Here is an 18,854-nt window from a genome sequence, read left to right on the forward strand (position 1 = left end):
GCTCTATGAAAGACACTCTCAAGAGATGAAAAGACAGACTATGAGACAATATTTGCAAACAGCATATCTGATAAAGGACCTATATCCAGGGTATATAAAGAGTTCTTAAAACACAATAACATTTTTAAAATTATTTAATGGGCAAAAGATTTGAACAAAAACTTCATAGAAGACATATGGATACCAAGAAGCACGTGAAAAGATGCTCAATATCACTAGTCATCAGGGAAATCAAAATTAAAACCATAATGAGATATCACGACATACCTATTATAATGGCTGTAACTTTTTTTTTTTTTTTTTTTTTTTTGAGATGGAGTTTTCTCTTGTCACCCAGGCTGGAGTGCAATGGCACAATCTTGGCTCACTGCAACCTTTGCCTCCCAGGCTCCTGCCTCAGCCTCCCAAGTAGCTGGGATTACAGGCACCTGCCACCACGCCCAGCTAATTTTTGTGTTTTTTTGGTAGAGATGAGGTTTCACCATGTTGATCAGGCTGGTCTCGAACTCTTGACCTTAGATGATCCACCTAAATGGCTGTGGGCTGTGATATTTTAAATTGGCAATACAAAGTGCTCAAAATGATGCTGAGCAATTGGAACTCTTTTCAATTCCTAGCAGTAATATGAAATATATATCTGCCGGGCGCGGTGGCTCAAGCCTGTAATCCCAGCACTTTGGGAGGCCGAGATGGGCAGATCATGAGGTCAGGAGATCGAGACCACCCTGGCTAACCTGGTGAAACCCCGTCTCTACTAAAAAATACAAAAAACTAGCCGGGCGTGGTGGCGGGCACCTGTAGTCCCAGCTACTGGGGAGGCTGAGGCAGGAGAATGGCATAAACCCGGGAGGCGGAGCTTGCAGTGAGCTGAGATCCGGCCACTGCACTCCAGCCTGGGTGACAGAGCGAGACTCCGTCTAAAAAAAAAAAAAGAAACATATATCCACCCAATTTGGAAAACAGTCTTGCAGTTTCCTTAAAATTAAACATACATTTACCATACAATCCAGCAATTCTACTCCTAGGTATTGACGCAAGTGAAACAAAAATTCAGGTTCACATAAAAACCAGTAAAGGCCGGGCGCTGTGGCTCACACCTGTAATCCCAGCGCTTTGAGAGGCCGAGGCGGGCGGATCACGAGGTCAGGAGATCGAGACCATCCTGGCTAACAGGGTGAAACCCCATCTCTACTAAAAATACAAAAAAAAAAAAAAAGCCGGGCGTGGTGGCGGGCGCCTGTAGTCACAGCCACTCAGGAGGCTGAGGCAGGAGAATGGAGTGAACCCAGAAGACGAAGCTTGCAGCGAGCCGAGATTGTGCCACTGCACTCCAGCCTGGGCAACACAGTGAGACTCCGTCTCAAAAAAATAAAATAAAAAACAAAAGCAAGTAAAAATGTTTATAGCAGCTTAATTCATAAACACAAAAAACTGGAAATAATCCAAATATCAATCTAAGGGTGAAAGGATACACAAAAACTATTGTTTTTGAATGCTAAATTAGGTAACGTATGGATATATATTAAGGGCTCCAAAGTTTATTAGATGAACAAGTCTATTTTATCTCACATTAAACTGTAATCTTACTTCGAAAACACTATTGTTTTAGAAAGTAAAGATTGTTATTTTGTTTTTATTTTCTCATTCAAGTAAACTATCAGTTCTCTTCAAAGAAACAGTGAGAAGAAAACAAAGCTGAAGTCTGGCAAATGTGTGAGACTGAAATATCTATTAGGCCAAAAAAGATTGTGAGAAAGATTACTCCAGATGAGAAAGCCAGTCATTGGCACTAAGCAATTTCAGCAGTGTCCTAGATTCCAAAAGTAAAGTCAATGCTGAGAACAGTGTTTCTTCAAAAGCCTACAGAAGGTTCTCACACAACCCTCATAATGCATATCTGTTTCCCAATCTTTAGGCAAGAGCTGCATTCAACATATTCTGAGTAAAATAGGCCAGTGGCCATTTTAAAGACATTATATGTGAATCACTCAAATTTCCAACATGCCTGGGAATAAGCCTAAAACTACATGGTTTACAAGAAATGCTTGTGAAATGTTATCTTGGTCACCCCTAAGTTTTAATGTCATTTTTTGTGAAGTTTCATTGTTTAATGTCTAATTCCTAATTCTTCAATTTTTTTAAGAAGAATCAGATTTTTTTCATGATGTGAAAACCAAGCATTTGCCTACATGGTTGAAAATATTCACAAGAGACTTGATTATTCACATTCATATACACAGAGAAAGTTTCCTGAATTAAAAAAAAAAAAAAATGCTGTTTTACCCATGCAACCCACTCTCAGGGACAAGGAAGTGCTTGTCTGTTCCACTGTGGGCTTCAGTTTTCATCGATGTTGAATAGTTTGGCCACTTCATTAAGAACTTCAGGTTGCTCACCATCCTCAGTGGTCTTCCTTGCTATTGGCATTCGGTTAAAGACGTTCCATATAGCATGATCCCCACAACCACTTTGTCCCTGGGATGGAAAATGCCACCTTTGCTGTAGTCCTCCAAGGCTCCTGGGAGAGGAACCGCAGGGGTGCTGGGAGGAAGAATAATTTCTGAGGCCTCATACTCTGTTTCACTCTGATCGGGTAACAGCTCCTGATTGCTCTGTGGCAGATTTTGGGTTGTCTTGTGCAGCTGCTTTTGCAAAAACACCAACTGTGGGCCAACAGCTTCACAGCCAGCATCAAGGCTCAAATCATTCCAGAACACTGACTGATGCCAGTACGACTTAGCAGCTCCAGTTATATTTTCCCCAGCCAATCTTCCGCTCACAAAAGCATGATCATGGTGCTCTAACCGCCTCCTCCCAGATTTATATCATAGAAGCATGCAGCATCTCCTGCTGCCCACGTTTGAGCATACGTATAGCTCTACATTTACGCAGAAGCCACCAAAATCTGGGTCTATTTCCAGCCCACCAGTTCTCAACCAACTCAACACTGCACTTCAGGCTCACGGCTGTGGTCAGATTCTACCATCCCACCATCTTTCAACCTGATGAGTAACTTGCCACTGCACGGACTCCAACCCACTGCACAATAGCAATGGGCATAATCTTAACCCCACATCGTCTGACTTTTTCCATGGTTCGGTTGCAGAGGGATTTTCAGAAGACCTTTCCCATACTTCCTTTCTCAGAAAACAGTTGAATCACTTCTGCCCCCAAGGCTCCAACCCTTTCTGCCAAGAGCACAGGACAGTTCACCACCAAGCAAGCCCCCACTGATAACCATAATTGACTTTACTTCCATGAAATCTTTGGAGTCCTACAGTCTCCAATCATTCTAGAGAGTGTTGCTCTGCTCTTCACCTGTGATCCAGCTTCATCAACGTCAGACAGACTTCTTGGAGGACCTCTTGTTGCAGTCAAGCAGTTTTCATAGGCTATTTGAGAGCCATTGTTAAGTTTCACTGTGTTGCCTCTCACTTTCAGCTATACCACCTTCTTACCTGGTGAGGATGGCCACAACACCATTCTCCATGTGAGGCAAGTCCTGAGCAGAGACACAGAAAGAGGTGGCTGGAAATACATGCTTCTTTTTCCATTCCACTGTCTGAATCCCAGCATCTTTGTGACATCTGAGTCATCTGAAAACCACAGTTCTTTTGGAATTTTTGTTTTTCACTTTTATTTTAGGTTCAAGGGTACATGTGCAGGTTTGTTACACAGGTAAATTGGATGTCATGGAGGTTTGGTGTACAGATTATTTCATCACTCAAGTAATAAGCATAATACCTGATAGTTAATTTTTCGATCCTCACCCTCCTCCCACCCTCCACCTTCAAGTAGAACCCAGTGTGCATTATTCTCTTCTTTTTGTTCATATGCACTCAATGTTTAGCTCCCACTTATAAGTGAGAACATGTGGTATTTGGTTTTCTGTTCCTGTGTTAGTTTACTTAGGATAGTGGCCTCTAGCTCCATCCATGTTGCTGCAAAGGACATGATTTCATTCTTTTTATGGCTATGTAATACTCCATGGTGTATGTATATGCACCACATTTTCTTTATCCAGTCTACCACTGATGGGCATTTGGGTCGATTCCATATCTTTGCTATTGTGAATAGCGCTGCAATGAACATATATGTGCATGTGTCTTCGTGGTAGAATGGATTACATTCCTTTGGGTATATACTCATTAACAGGATTGCTGGGTTGAATGGTAATTCTGTCTTAAGTTCTTTCAGAAATCACCAAACTTCTTTCCACACGGGCTGAACTAATTTGCACTCCCACCAACAGCATATAAGCATTCCCCTTCTCTGCAACCTCACCAGCATCTGTTATTTTTTGACTTTTTAATAATAGTCATTCTGACCAGTGTGAGATGGTATCTCATGGTGGTTTTGATTTGCATTTCTCCAATAATTAATGACATTGAGCATTTTTTCATATGCTTGTTGGCCGTGTCTTCTTTTGAAAAGTGTCTATTCATATCCTTTGCCCATTTTTTTTAATGGGGTTGTTTATTGCTTGTAAATTTGTTAAGCACCTTATAGATTCTGGATATTAGACCTTTGTTAGATGCATAGTTTGCAAATATGTTCTCTCTTTCAGTAGGCTGTTTACTCTCTTGATAGTTTGTTTTGTTGTTGCTGTTGTTGTTGTGCAGATGCTCTTTGGTTTAATTAGGTCCCGTTTGTTAACTTTTGTACCATGGTTCTTTTGAAAGAGGAGATCGTATGTAGGACAGCTCAGGATCTTCAGACATAATCAGGACCCCGGCCCCAGCATCCCAAGCCCAGATGGCTCTGGCTGCAGCAAAAGCAGCAGTTCTTCCACCAGTGAGCAGGAGAGGGACATGATTTGGTATGCTGGCTTAAGGAACTGGCTCTCCACCTAGAGCAGATAACATGGTCCTTTTTTGCTTCTCTTCTGATGTAAGCCCTAACCCTAACATTCTTTCATTATACCTTTTTTGGTTATCCTTTACAGTCGTGTAGGTATATGCACCAGCTCCTACTGTTGATAAGTCCACAATAAGGACTTAACACAGAATTATCTGTTCTGCCTCCTGGTGCTCCAGAACTAGCCATTTGTCAGGTTATCTGGAGTTCTAGAGGAACTAGAACTTGTGCCATTGCTGGAACAAGTAGCCTAAAAGCCAGTTTCTCTGCCTCGGGGTGCAGACGCACACCATCTGCACCAAGGGCACCAGCTGCTGCTTCAAAGTACCCACCACAAGGCGTCCACACCAGAACATTTCAGCAACTGCTACTCAGAACTTCTTCCTTTAGTTTCCTTGGATTCACATCAGACCAACAGGTCAAACGCCATCTAATGATTATGTTTGTACACTTAATTTTTTCCTGAGTGATTGTGGAATACTCTTAATTTAATTATTCACAACATACTTGCAAAAGTCTACATTGTATATCATGAAGTAAAAAGCTAGTCACCTACTTGTAAAAGCTTTGAGAAGACCTACATCTCATCTGTTGGCAGAATCCTAGGGAGATTATTGGCCAAAAAATATAAAAATAATAAAGGACCAAGTTCCAGAAAAGAAGTGGAGCTGATGAAAGATGGAAAGATCTCAATCAGAGTTGAAGTCTGTGAGAATGGTTCAAGTACATACACTGAGACTGGAGGATTAATTTTCCATCCGAAAAACCATTTACAGGGCAGACTGCAAGTGTATAAAAAAGGATCAAGGAGGCCAGGCATGGTGGCTCACGCCTGTAATCCCAGCACTTTGGGAGGCTGAGGTGGGTGGATCACGAGGTCAGGAGTTCAAGACCAGCCTGACCAACATGGTGAAACCCTGCCTTTACTAAAAATTAAAAAAAAAAAAATTAGCCAGGCCTGGTGGCGCACACCTCTAATCCCAGCTAGCTATTCAGGAGGCTGAGGCAGGAGAATCTCTTGAACCTGGGAGGCAGAGGTTGCAGTTAGCCAAGATCACGCCACTGCACTCCAGCCTGGGGGACAGAACGAGACTCCATCCCCCCCCCTCAAAGAAAAAAAAGGACAAAGGCTGCCATCTGTTGTAGGAGTCTGAATTATGCCAGCTCAGTGGCTGATCTCAGCCACTCACAAAGAGGCACCTTGCCCAGGTAACATCAGCAACTACGCCACAGAGAAATGCTCACGATATCCACAAGAGCTTTTGTGCAGCACTGCCACTAGCTCTAAGCTTCAGATTCTTAGAGGACCCCTTCAGTGAGCATTTCAAATCTGACATGCCTGACGTCAATAAAACAAAGAAAATAAATGGCAGTTTGTATAAAATTGCAAGGACCACCAACCCCACTCCAGATAGAGAAGGACAGAGGCTATGTTCGAGCAACCCCTAGAGGACGTGGGGGGCTGAGCTGCAGAATTCCAGGTTCATTTATATCTGGCTCTTACAGTCTTATAATCTTATATGGCCAGGAGCAATAGCTATTAGAATAATATTTATGGCTACGTAGTATTCACCAAAAAAGCAGACAGCTCATTCAATTATTTACTTTGACTATATAGATGGTAAACAGCTCTCAGAAAATGTCTCTCAAAGTGACCTTGGGCTTTTAGTCTCCACCAAAAGAACTTCAGATTTCAAAAGGAATAGCATCCAATGTTAAGTTTCCCTTGTCACTTCTTACAATTTCTATTAGGTTGGTGCAAAAGTAACTGCAGTTTTTGCCATTGACAGTAATGGCACTTTGGGAGGCCAAGGTGGGCCGATCACCTGAGGTCAGGAGTTTAAGAGCAGCCTGCCCAACGTGGAGAAACCCCATCTCTACTAAATATACAAAATTAGCCAGGCGTGGTGGCACATGCCTGTAATCCCAGCTACTCGGGAGGCTGAGGCAAGAGAATCGCTTGAACCCGGGAGGTGGAGGTTGCGGTGAGCCAAGATCGTGCCATTGCACTCCAGCCTGGGCAAAAAGAGTGAGACTCCGTCTCAAAAGAAAAAAAATTAAGAGTCACAGGTAATCAACTATATTTTGCCAAGTTGAAAATGTATTTACTGAGAGCACAAGATAAACAGAGTAAGTTAACACTCTAATCCCTTTTTAAAAGTCAGCTACAGGCCAGGAATGGTGGCTCATGCTTCTAATCCCAGCATTTTGGGAGGGTGAGGCAGGTGGATCATTTGATCCCGGGAGTTCAAGACCAGCCTGGGTAACAGGGCAAAACCTCGTCTCTATAAAAAATTCGCCAGGTGTGGTTACATGCACCTGTGGTCCCAGCTACTTGAGAGGCTGAGGTGGGAGGATCACTTGGGCCTGACAGGTGGAGGCTACAGTAACGTAATTGTACCACTGCACTCCAGCCCAGGCAACAACAGCGAGACTCTGTCTCAAAAAGAATAAAAATAAAAAATAAAAACTTAGGACTTCTAATTCACACTAACTTAGGATTTCTCCACAAATAAGACAGCAGAGGTTTTTCTACTGTGGTTAACTTTCTCTTAGTATTTATTGGATAAAATCATACAAGTAAATGCAAGCATCATTCTCTGGACGGACTAATACTTTAGAAATAAAAATGGAGTATCTCATATTGCCAAAATAATTTGAAATTAATTGTAAATTGCATCCCTGTTCGAAAACATCGTGTTTAGAAATATGAATCAACAGAATGACTTTTTTTTTTTTTTTTTTTTTTTTTACTGGCTAAAACCAACAGAAGAACAACTCGGTTCCATTTTGAGGAGGCAGGATACTATAGGGGTTAAGGACAGTCTCTGAGGTCAGTAGATTTGAGTGGAAATCCTGCCTCTCAGAAGCACCTCAAACCGTGTGTGTCTTCTTTAACAATTTACTTCTTTCCTTTAAGCTTTACTTTCCCACCAGTAGGAAGACAATATTAATAACTACCTCATAGCAAAGCAAGTCAACTAATCTATATGAACTATAGTTCCTCCTGCTGTAAAAATGAACTGTTAATACTGACCTGAGAGACTCACTGTTTAATTTAACAAAAAAACCTGCTAAAACACATGAAATGTCAAGAACTACATAAATATCATAATTAAGTTGCTTCATATCATTTGTGGAACATGGTGGTATATAAATTAAGTAATTAAATATATAAGTATTAACAACAATTAGTCTGTAGAATTATCTAGTCAATTCTCTTATCAGGGTCTCTAATTGGAAAACCACATTTGGACATGGCTTGATACACAGGATCCTTGCCTTTATATCACTGAGTGAGCTTGTTGTGGAGACAAATGTCCAACAGGCATAAACAGACAAACTCATTTCCCTTCATGACTGCCCAATCTGAATACGGGTGGACAAGTGAGGTCAAAACGTGGCTGAACCTTGGCACTATTCTTGCCTCATTGGTTTTCAGCCCAGGTTTCTTAAGAAAGAAAGCTTCTTTTTTATTGCATCATCTCAGCCTCTCAAACCCCAGAGGGCAACATTTCTAGAGATTTCTGCACAGCAAGGAGGGTTTTTTCCCCACACAAAAGCAATGTCTCAAACTTTTGTTGCTGTTGTTCTGACAGACTCCTTATATCTTTTTCTCCTTCAGAGACCAATGCTAAACTCGAGGGTGGCTTATTTAAACATTTTTTACTCACCTTATTAACATCCAGTGGAAATTATCTGGACTGCCTTTCAAAGAAAATTATATTAGTGTCAGGCAACAACATGCTCTGCAGTTTAAATGCAACTTTTAAGCATTTCAGAATTGATGCTTAAGTAATCACAGGATTTGCATTTTAAAACTTATGCTAGCATACTGAAGTAAAAGAGAAGCATAATACCTGTGTTCTAGTCCTGATAGTCATCAAATTCTACAAACTTCAGCTTTCTTATCCACACACGGATTTTTGCCAAGATCTAATGTGTGTGCGTGCACAAACACACACACACACACTCCAAATCCATGGGTCCCGTGGGTCCCATGGGTTCTGCATTCATGAATTCAACCAATTGCAGATCAAAACTATTCAAAAAAAAAAAACACTGTGTCTGCACTGACCATGTACAGACTTTCACTTGCTTGTCATTATTCCCTAAACAATATGTGACAATAACTATTTACATTGCATTTGCATTGTATGAGGTATTATAAGTAATCTAGAGATGATTTAAACTATATGTGAAGGGCTGGGCATGATGGCTCAATGCCTGTAATCTCAGCATTTTGGGAGGTGGAGGGGGGTGGATCAACTAAGGTCAGGAGTTCAAGAACAGCCTGGCCAACATGGTGAAACCCCATCACTACTAAAAATACAAAAATTACCTGGGTGTGGTAGCAGGAGCTACTCAGGAGACTGAGGCAGGAGAATAGCTTTAACCTAGGAGGCCGAGGTTACAGTGGGCCGAGATGGTGCCACTGCACTCCAGCCTGGCAACAAGAGTGAAACTCCATCTCCAAACAATATAAAATAAGGTACATGTAAGGATGTGCATAGGTTATATGCAAATACAAAACCATTTTATATCAAGGACTTATGCAACTGCAGATTTTGATATCTGCAGGACATCCTGGAACCAATGCTCACAGATACCAAAGGATGACATTATAACATAAATGTGCTTTTGTATACAAAGGTAAGGTTAAAAGTGATTTGGTCACCTCTAAAATTTCCAAATTGCTTTTCAAATACCACAAATTATTTCCCAAGTAGTTATGATAATAATGCACGGAGGAGAAAAAGCCACTTGCAAACATCAGAATTCATGTTTTTAGCACCAATTGTGGACAGCCTCTGTCCCTGGACCAGGAAATGTAAAACTGAATTAGATACCTATCTACATTTAAGAAGCTCATGGCACATCATAAACATTATCTCTGGTATTGCTGTAGATACTGCAAAGGTTTGCAAGGATTGCAAACAAACCATCTATTCCTTAGGTAGCAAGATGAACCATAATAAAGGACTTAACGTCTATAACTTTCACAATATTTCTGCTTGACCTCTCCATTATGGAGCAGCACACATTAATTTCAAGAGGATCTTCCCATGAATAATCTGGCACACCCTTTTTCCACCCTCATGATTAATAAAAGGCAATCTATGAATGTTTTATAGCAGTTCCCAGAAGGAAAAACTCATCTGCCCTGTGCCTGAGAGCTGACTGTGAAAGACCTCAGGACTAGAGAAATGGCCTGGGATCTTCAACTTTTAGCAGGAAAACTTCCAGGGAATCCCTTTTTTCTGTCCACCATTCATTTTGACCCTCTGCTGCTTTATCCTCCTTACCCTACTCATCGCCTGGGGAGTGGGAAAAGGGACGGTTATGAATTGATTTATGTCTCCCCAAAATTCATATGTGGAAGCCCTAACCTCTGATGCTATTGTATTTCAAGACAGTCTTTTTTTTGGCGGAGGGCAGGGACAGAGTCTTGTTCTGTTGCCCAGGCTGGAGTGCGGTGGTGCAGTCGCTGCTCACTACAACCTCCGCCTCCCAGGTTCAAGCAATGATCCCGCTTCAGCCTCCTGAGTAGCTAGGATTACAGATGTGCACTATGATACCCAGCTAATTTTTGTACTGTTAGTAGAACGGGGTTTCACCGTGTTGGCCAGGCTGGTCTCAAACTCCCGACCTTAGGTGATACGCCTGCCAGGGCCTCCCAAAGTGCTGGGATTACTGGCATGAGCCATCGTACCCAGCCACAGGATAGAGTCTTTAAAGTGGTAATTAAGGTTAAATATGACCATAAGGGTGGGGCCCTAATCCAGCAGGATTGCAAATGCACACAGAAAAGGGCAGGTGAGGACACTGTGATAAGGCAGCCATCTGAAGGCTGAGGACATAGACCTGGGAGAAAGTAAGATGCTGACACCTTAATCTTGGACTTCCAGCCTCCAGAACTATGAAAAAATAAATGTCTATTGTTTAAGCCATCCAATCTGTAACATTTTGTCATGCCAGTCTTAGCAGACTAATACAGGGGATTCACCAAGCTTTGGAATCAAAGTGTTCTTCCGACAGACACAAACACTTCCTCTGTTTTCAGCCCCAGGCCTGTATCACCATTTCCATGGAAGCCAGTGCCTTCTATTCCTCTGGGCTGCAGAGCAAGTGGGCAAACTTTGCATTGATATCCCACAAACCTTAGGCAATTAGCTATTAACATCACCCTTTTCCTCTCTGCTAAATCAATTTCTATTCTTATTTCTTGTGATTTATAGCTAATGGCACCTCTGATTGCCATCAAAAGTGAAATTCCACCCGTAGCCCCAGCTACGCGGGAAGCTGAGGCAGGAGAATGGCTTGAAACCTGGAGGCAGAGGTTGGAGTGAGCCAAGATCGTGCCACCACACTCCAGCTTGGGCAACAGAGCAAGACTCCATCTCAAAAAATAGTAAGTAATAAATAATAAGTAATAAAGTTCCATGTCACCACACTGAAGGTAAGTTATACATTATACATCTGAACTTTCAAGAAATCAGGGAGAGAGAAAATAGCCACATCTCCAATTAGGCCTGTTTCAGTTGGCATGACAAGGAAGTCCACCTGCTTTAACCTTTACAAGAAAAGTAACTTTGAAACTATCAATCTGCATTTCATTTTCTGTTTCTGCTTTCTTCAGCTCTTTTCTGTCTACAGAACCAAAATGCCCAACTAAAATATTTAAACTAAACTTACTGGCCGGGCGCAGTGGCTCATGCCTGTAATCCCAGCACTTTGGGAGACTGAGGCAGGCCAATCATGAGATCAGGAGATCAAGACCATCCTGGCTAACACAGTGAAACCCCGTCTCTACTAAAAGTACAAAAACTTAGGCAGGGGTGGTGGCGGGTGCCTGTAGTCCCAGCTACTCGGGAGGCTGAGGCAGGAGAATCACATGAACCCGGGAGGCGGAGTTTGCAATGAGCTGAGATCACGCCACTGCACTCCAGCCTGGTCAATAGAGTGAGACTTCGTCTCAAAAAAAAATAAAATGAAATAAAAAAATAAAAATAAACTAAACTTGCTATGTTTTGTCTTTTGCCAGTTCTAGCGATCCCAAAGGGACCCAGGGTACACTGCTGATCACCCCCAAGACTCTTTGAGGAATGTAGGAAAAGCACCACTGACCCCTTTTCAGGTTTCCTGTCTTCCTCGTGGAGCCCTGACAGTCGTAAGTAAGTTTCTCTCAAGTCAGACTCTGCTCTTTTTGCATTGCACCCCTGGTTTTTTTGGCTTTCAAATCCAGAGTTAGTTTGTGCTATGAGAAGGGACTTGGCCTTTGAGTTTGTGGTGGCTGAGAAGTAACTGTCAAGAGCTGCATCTTTCTGCTCCCACTTTGGAGATGTCTTGGTTAAAGTTATAGAGGCTTATTTGTTTTGGTCTTAAGCCCCCAAGAATACGGCCAGACAGAAATGTGGGTGTACCCCACGTGCAGCCAGTGTATTGACTGCTGCCAGCTCTCAAGGAATTGTCTAAGTCTTCCTTTCTTTTGGCTATCTTTGGGAGAAGCTCTGGATCATGAAAGAGCTACAATTTTAAAGGTAACTGACAGCAGTTGCAATAAATGGTTGTTATTGTAGAAGGCATGAACTCCTCAAAAATCTTAGGTATTTGGGTTTCTGTCCTCTTCTTTTCTTTTTCTTGAATGCCTCAGTAAAGGAGGCTTCAGGGTACTGACTGGGTCAGACAAAACTGGGTAAGTATTAGCTAAATTGGTCAAGGGGATCTCAGAGCCAAAGCTACAACCTGACTGGTGGGCATAGTTTGAGCAAACTGAAAAGCTATTACAGCTGTGGCTGGGTGCAGTGGCTCATGCCTGTAATCCCAGCACTTAGGGAGGACAAGGCAGTCAGGAGTTCAAGACCAGCCTGGCCAACATGGTGAACTCCTATCTCTACTAAAAACACAAAAATTAGCCTAGTGTGGTGGTACACACCTGTAATCCCAGCTACTCGGGAGGCTGAAGCAGAAGACTCACTCGAACCTGGGAGGCAGAGGTTGCGGTGAGCCGAGATCGTGCCACTGTACTCCATCCTGGGTAACAGAGCGAGACTCTGTCTCTCAAAAAAAGTAAAGCTATTACGGTGCTCACCACTAAAAAATAAGACTTCCACGAAAAAATAAACTGGTAACAGAATGGGCTAACTGACATTAGGTAGCTCACCACCCTCAAGAATATTTTCATGCAATGAGGTAGGCCATGAAAGCATTACACGACACAAGCCCATGGTGCTTTCTTCAGGCTTTAGGTTAATTTTTCAACCTAAAAATTTCACCCTTAATTTCTAAAGACCTGAATACTCCATAGGTCTACCTTTTAGATGCGTAAATATTAGGTCCCAGAAGCTGCTTACAAAAATAGCAAAATCATACTACAGATAATTTAGAATTATGATGGCCATGACATGGAATATTCCAGATGAACCACACTGCACTTTAAGAAATGCATTTAAAAATGAGAGTCTCTCATGGGGGGCCTACCAAGGGTTGTCTATTGATGTGTATACTCTTCCAAAAAGGAATTTAAAATTTTTTATACTTTTTTAAAAAGACTCCTTACAAAGGCAATGGAAAGCTTAAGTGACTAATTGATGAGAAAAATTGAATCTGTTAACCTTTTCATGTAGTTATTCTCCCATCCCTAAGGCAAAAAGAAAGTGAGATAAAGTATTTATAAAGGTCAGGGTGGATCTGCTGCTTGTTCAGAGCTATCCATCCTGAGTTCATGTGTAGAAAATGCTTTTTTCACCCCATTTGTTAATGGGCTCCAGCCTGAACTCAGTAAATTCAGTTGAGAAGCAAGCACTGGCCAAGGGCAGTGGCTCATGCCTATAATCCCAGCACTTTGGGAGGCCAAGGCAGGCAGATCACCTGATCTCAGGAGTTCGAGATCAGCCTGGTCAACATGGTGAAACTCTATCTCTACTAACAATACAAAAACTAGCCAAGCGTGATGGCGTGCGCCTGCAATCTCAGCTACTCAGGAGACTGAGGCAGGAGAATTGCTTTGATCCCAGGAGGCGGAAGTTGCAGTGAGCCGAGATCGTGCCACTGCACTCTAGCCTGGGTGACAGAGCAAGACTCCATCCTAAAAAAAAAAAAGAAAGAAAGAAAGAAACTAACTCAAATGCTTTTTAAGTTCACATGACTTCAGAAAAATTTGGTAAATAAGAATACTGTTGGTTTAATTAAAATGAGATGGGGGAAGGTGAAGATGGTTAATGGGTACAAAAAAAATAGGAAGAATAAGACCAACTATTTGATAGCACAATAGGTTGAATACAGCCAATAATAACAACTGTATATTTCAAAATATCTTAAAGAGTGTAACTGGATTGCTTATAACTCAAAGGATAAAAGCTCTATGAGGGATAGATACCTCAATCTCCATGATGTGCTTATTTCACATGGCAAGCCTGTATCGAAACATCTTATATACCCCGTAAATCAAATACCTACAGAATTGTCAGCATCGAATATAATGCAGAAACAATTTTTATTTCTATTAGATCATTCAGATCATAAAATTATGAGTTCGACCTCAGAATAAATGGGCAAGCGAGAGGATAGTGCAGTGTCTACTACTTTGTGTGTATCAAGGACAGAAGCAAAACAAGGACCCATATATTTAATTTCGGGGGCTTTCAATGATACTTGCCCAATATGCATGTGCTATGAGACAGTTCATGAGAAAATGGCTTGAGATGATGGCTAAGTCTGTCAAATGTCTCAATTTTTATGAATAATCTAAGTGTAATTGTTAAGGACAAAGGAAATAAACGTGAGATAAAACTTTACAAATGAACTTGCCATAGTTATCAAAATCTTTTTCAGCAACTTGAAATCTTAATCTCACGTAATATTAATAGATATTCATGAAATATGAGTCATTTCTAAGTTAAAATATTCACATTAATTGCTGAACATATGTTTAAAGTATATACACTTTGGCATCTTATTTTTACATGATACAAAGAAGCTAAATATATTTGAGTCTGTTGGTAAACATGAAAAAAATTGTTCCATGAGGAAGCACATGTTTTTGGAAGTTATAAAATGTATATTCATAAAATGTTGATATATGACAGTTCAAAATTGCTTATTCCCTAGGTTTTCATTAGAAATTAAGGTTATTAAGAGTCAAAAATTCTAATCAACATATGGTAATTAAAACTAGAAATAAAAAAAGAAACACTTCATACGGTAAGGAAAGTAAGACATGTTTCTGCTAAGTGAAGCTATGTGGTATGGAAGATGTGCTCTGGCTAAGAGAAAAAGTGAATAATTTTTGTTTGGAAGTAGAATAACTGGTTTGTCCAAAAGGAGAAAGAGGAAATGTATAGGACAAAGGACTGAAGTAATATAAGAAAGTTACAGATTTGTGGAAGATAAATCTTACGAGAGAAATTTTATGTGTAATCAAGTTGCCTAAAATTAGAGAATTACTTATAAGTAACTGATGCGCTTAAGCATTCCTCTTGCCTCAGCCTCCCGAACAGCTGGAACTACAGGCATGGGCCCCCGCACCCAGCTCTTATTTTTCAGAATACTTGAGCACTTTGTTTGATTCCAAATATGATTAATAAAATTTCAACTTGAGGGGAACAATCGGAGAAGAAGTCCATGAAGTTCACTCAGATATTTTTCAGGCATGACTGGAACCATTAGAGGGTGCTGTTACAGATTAATCAAATCCTGACTCTGACACACACAAAAATTCATCCACTGGTGGCCTTAAATATAAAATAATTCACTCAGCTTCCTAAAATGAATAAATCATTCCCAGTCTAAACACAAAGAAAATGATGATTTATAGGATGTCATGTCTTGAGATATTTTAAATATAGGTTTTTATTATTTTTTTTTTGGAGACAGAATCTCCCTCTGTCACCCAGGCTGGAGTGCAGTGGTACAATCATGGCTCACTGCAGCTTTTAACTCCTGGGCTCAAGCCATCCTCCTTCCTCAGCCTCCCAAGCATTCAGGACTACAGGAGCATGGTCACCACATTGGGATTTTTGTTTTTTGTTTTTTTTTTTTTACTTTTTGTGAGATGGGTTCTTGCTCTGTTGCCCAGGCTGGTGTCAAACTCCTGGGCTCAAGTGATCCTCCTGCCTCAGCCTCCCAAAGTACTGAGATTATAGCCAAAAGCCACCGTGCCTGGCTGGTTTTTATCTTTATGTAGAATTCTGATATTTCTTAATGGATCCTGAATCACCCTTAATATTCTTATTTTTAAATTTGACAATTTAAATTTAGTCACATTTTAATAAAGATCTGAGTCAGTAGGTAGGTTTCTGTCCCACCTTGTCCCACCTGTGTGTGGAGATAAAGCACCTTCTACATAAAGCTGCCCAGAAGGCCAGGCGCAGTGGCTCACGCCTATAATCCCAGCACTTTGGGAGGCCAAGGCAGGTGGATCACCCGAGGTCAGGAGTTTGAGACCAGCCTGGCCAACATGGCAAAACCCCATCTCTACTAAAAATACAAAAATTGGCCAGGCGTGGTGGCACACTCCTGTAGTCCCAGATACATGGGAGGCTGAGGCAGGGGAATCACTTGAACCCAGGAGGTAGAGATTGCAGGTGAGCTGAAATCGTACCACTGCACTCCAGACTGGGTGACAGAGCAATACTCTGTCTCTAAATAAATAAATAAATAAAAATAAAGCTGCACATAAATCTAGCCACATTGACAATGGTGTTAGGAAGAACAATCTCAGATTTGACAAAGTTCTCCTAAAGCTATCCAAAATATTATGACTGATAAATGGTTGTATAGAATTATCAAATTTGTAATGTGTAAATAAATTACCTCAGGTTTTCTCAGAATAAAATGTTCTAAAGTTGGCTGGGCGCAATAGCTCACACCCATAATCCCAGAACTTTAGGAGGCTGTGGTGGGAGGAACGCTTGAGGCCAGGAATTCGAGACCAGTCTGGGTAACATACTGAGACCCCCATCTCTAGTTTTTTTTTGTTTGTTTGTTTGTTTGTTTGTTTGTTTGAGAAAGAGTCTCACTCTGTCACCCAGGCGAGAGTACAGTGGCATGACCTCAGCTCACTGCACCTCTGCCTCCCAGGTTCAAGCGATTCTCCTGCCTCAGTGTCCCAAATAGCTGGGATTACAGATGAGCAGCACCATATCCGGCTAATTTTTGTATTTTTAGTAGAGACGGAGTTTCACCATGTTGGCCAAGATGGTCGTGAACTCCTGACCCCAAGCAATCCACCTGCCTCAGCCTCCCAAAATGCTGGGATTACAGGCATGAGCGATTGTGCCAGCCCCCAAAAAATATTTTTACTTGAAAAAAAAAGTTCTAAGAAGGTAAGACTATGACTAAGAATGCCGTATTTTAAACTGAAATTTTCATTTTAAAAATGCATAAAAGAACTAGAGTTTTGTAATACAATAATTATCTAGCATGTGATAAAGTGGACCTTTCATTCTAGAATTCAGGGTATCAATTTCTTCTGGATGGCACATGTACGCCTATGACATGAACACACACATGCACATACATGTTCTCTCACTCCTATCTGTCTCTTTTTTTCTGTGTCTCCCAGAGAAAAGAAGCAGAGTTAATAAGCAATAGGTTTGGTGTCTGCTCGAACTTAATTACCGGAAAGTAAGTACTGGGGATTATTCTCACGTTGGCCATACATGATCTGGGGAAGAAAAGTGACAGCAGCAAAAGTTCTCAGATAAATGAATACAGTAAAGTAGGAAGGTTACGTCCTTGGAAGTCAGAGTGTTCAGCTTTGTGAAGACATTTCTAAACTTTCCACATTCTGGAATGCTCTCTGGGTTCTGCAAGGAATAAGTAGCTAAAGTGAAGCAGAGAATGACAAGGTGATGCAGACACTTGAGAATAAGAAAGTGACAAAATCTTGATGTCTAAAGATCAGCAAAAGATAAGTGGCGATGGAGTAGCAAAGCACAGGAAAGCCTCACTGCGGATTCATTGATCCAGGGAGCCAAGACAGGCAGTACTATTTTAGACAGCACCATGAGGGCAGCCTGGCAGATCTGCGCTGATAGGGCTCCCTCAAGGCTGGCTGGAATGGAGGGAGTTTGAGTGACAGCTGGCTTCTCAATATAAGTCCTTTCTTATCAGATAATAATACGGAGTGAACAGCCCAAAAGGTTTCCGCAGAGAGAACCTGCAGTGTACATTAAATGAAACGTTCACATTGGTACATCAGAGCCCCTCTGCAGTGAGAAGGGCCATCTGAGAACACGAGCTGAGGAAATTAAAAAAGAAAAGAGTGGTATAAGGGATTTTCAGCTTCTGCTGACTCAGATTAATGGAATTGGCTCTCTTTTTTCTACTTTAAGTAGGTCACATTTAATATAAACTCATTGTTATATATATATAAAAAACATATATTTAAAATATATATATTTAAAATGTATATATGTATATGTGTGTATACATACGTATACATATATATGTATATATATATATGTATTTAAAATGCCCACAAAATTCAAAAAGAAATCCAAATTCAAATTGACCCTCAGGTTACACAGCTCTCAGAAAAGAAAAAGTGTGCTTTTCTTATCTGTTATTGAATTAGGTGTGCTGTTTTCCTGTCTTATCTTTCCAGGATAGGTAAAGGATAACAACAAGCTATATTTATGAAATCTGATTTGCCCAGTGTCTAGGCAGCTCCCTGGAAGAAGAGGCATGGACTTTTTTCAGGCTTACATGGCAATATTTATTTAAAGACTCCCTAAAGATTTTTAAAGCTAATGTATCACCTGCAAATACCAAACAGAGTAACTGAATTTAAGGAGCCACAAGGCATCTTGGTACTTCTGATGTCAAGCTAGAACAATTCATTCTACCCAATAAATCAACATTTTTGAGCCCAAAGCCCTAAGATAATAAGCACCCCATGTTTTATAAAGAATTCCCAATAAACACTTGAGTTTTCACAAAACAATATTTCACAAAAATAGTTGTTCAATCATTCTAAATTGCAACAATAATTG

The 18,854-nt window shown here is 41.0% G+C and overlaps 1 pseudogene; it reads right to left on the minus strand.

Annotated features, from left to right (window-relative positions):
• Window positions 1-2,337: 2,337 nt before the first annotated feature.
• LOC111549929 lies at window positions 2,338-5,213 on the minus strand (annotated as a pseudogene).
• Between the last annotated feature and the right edge of the window lie 13,641 nt (window positions 5,214-18,854).

Source organism: Piliocolobus tephrosceles, chromosome 9 (genome assembly GCF_002776525.5).
Source record: "Piliocolobus tephrosceles isolate RC106 chromosome 9, ASM277652v3, whole genome shotgun sequence".
NCBI classification, from domain to species: Eukaryota; Metazoa; Chordata; class Mammalia; order Primates; family Cercopithecidae; genus Piliocolobus; species Piliocolobus tephrosceles.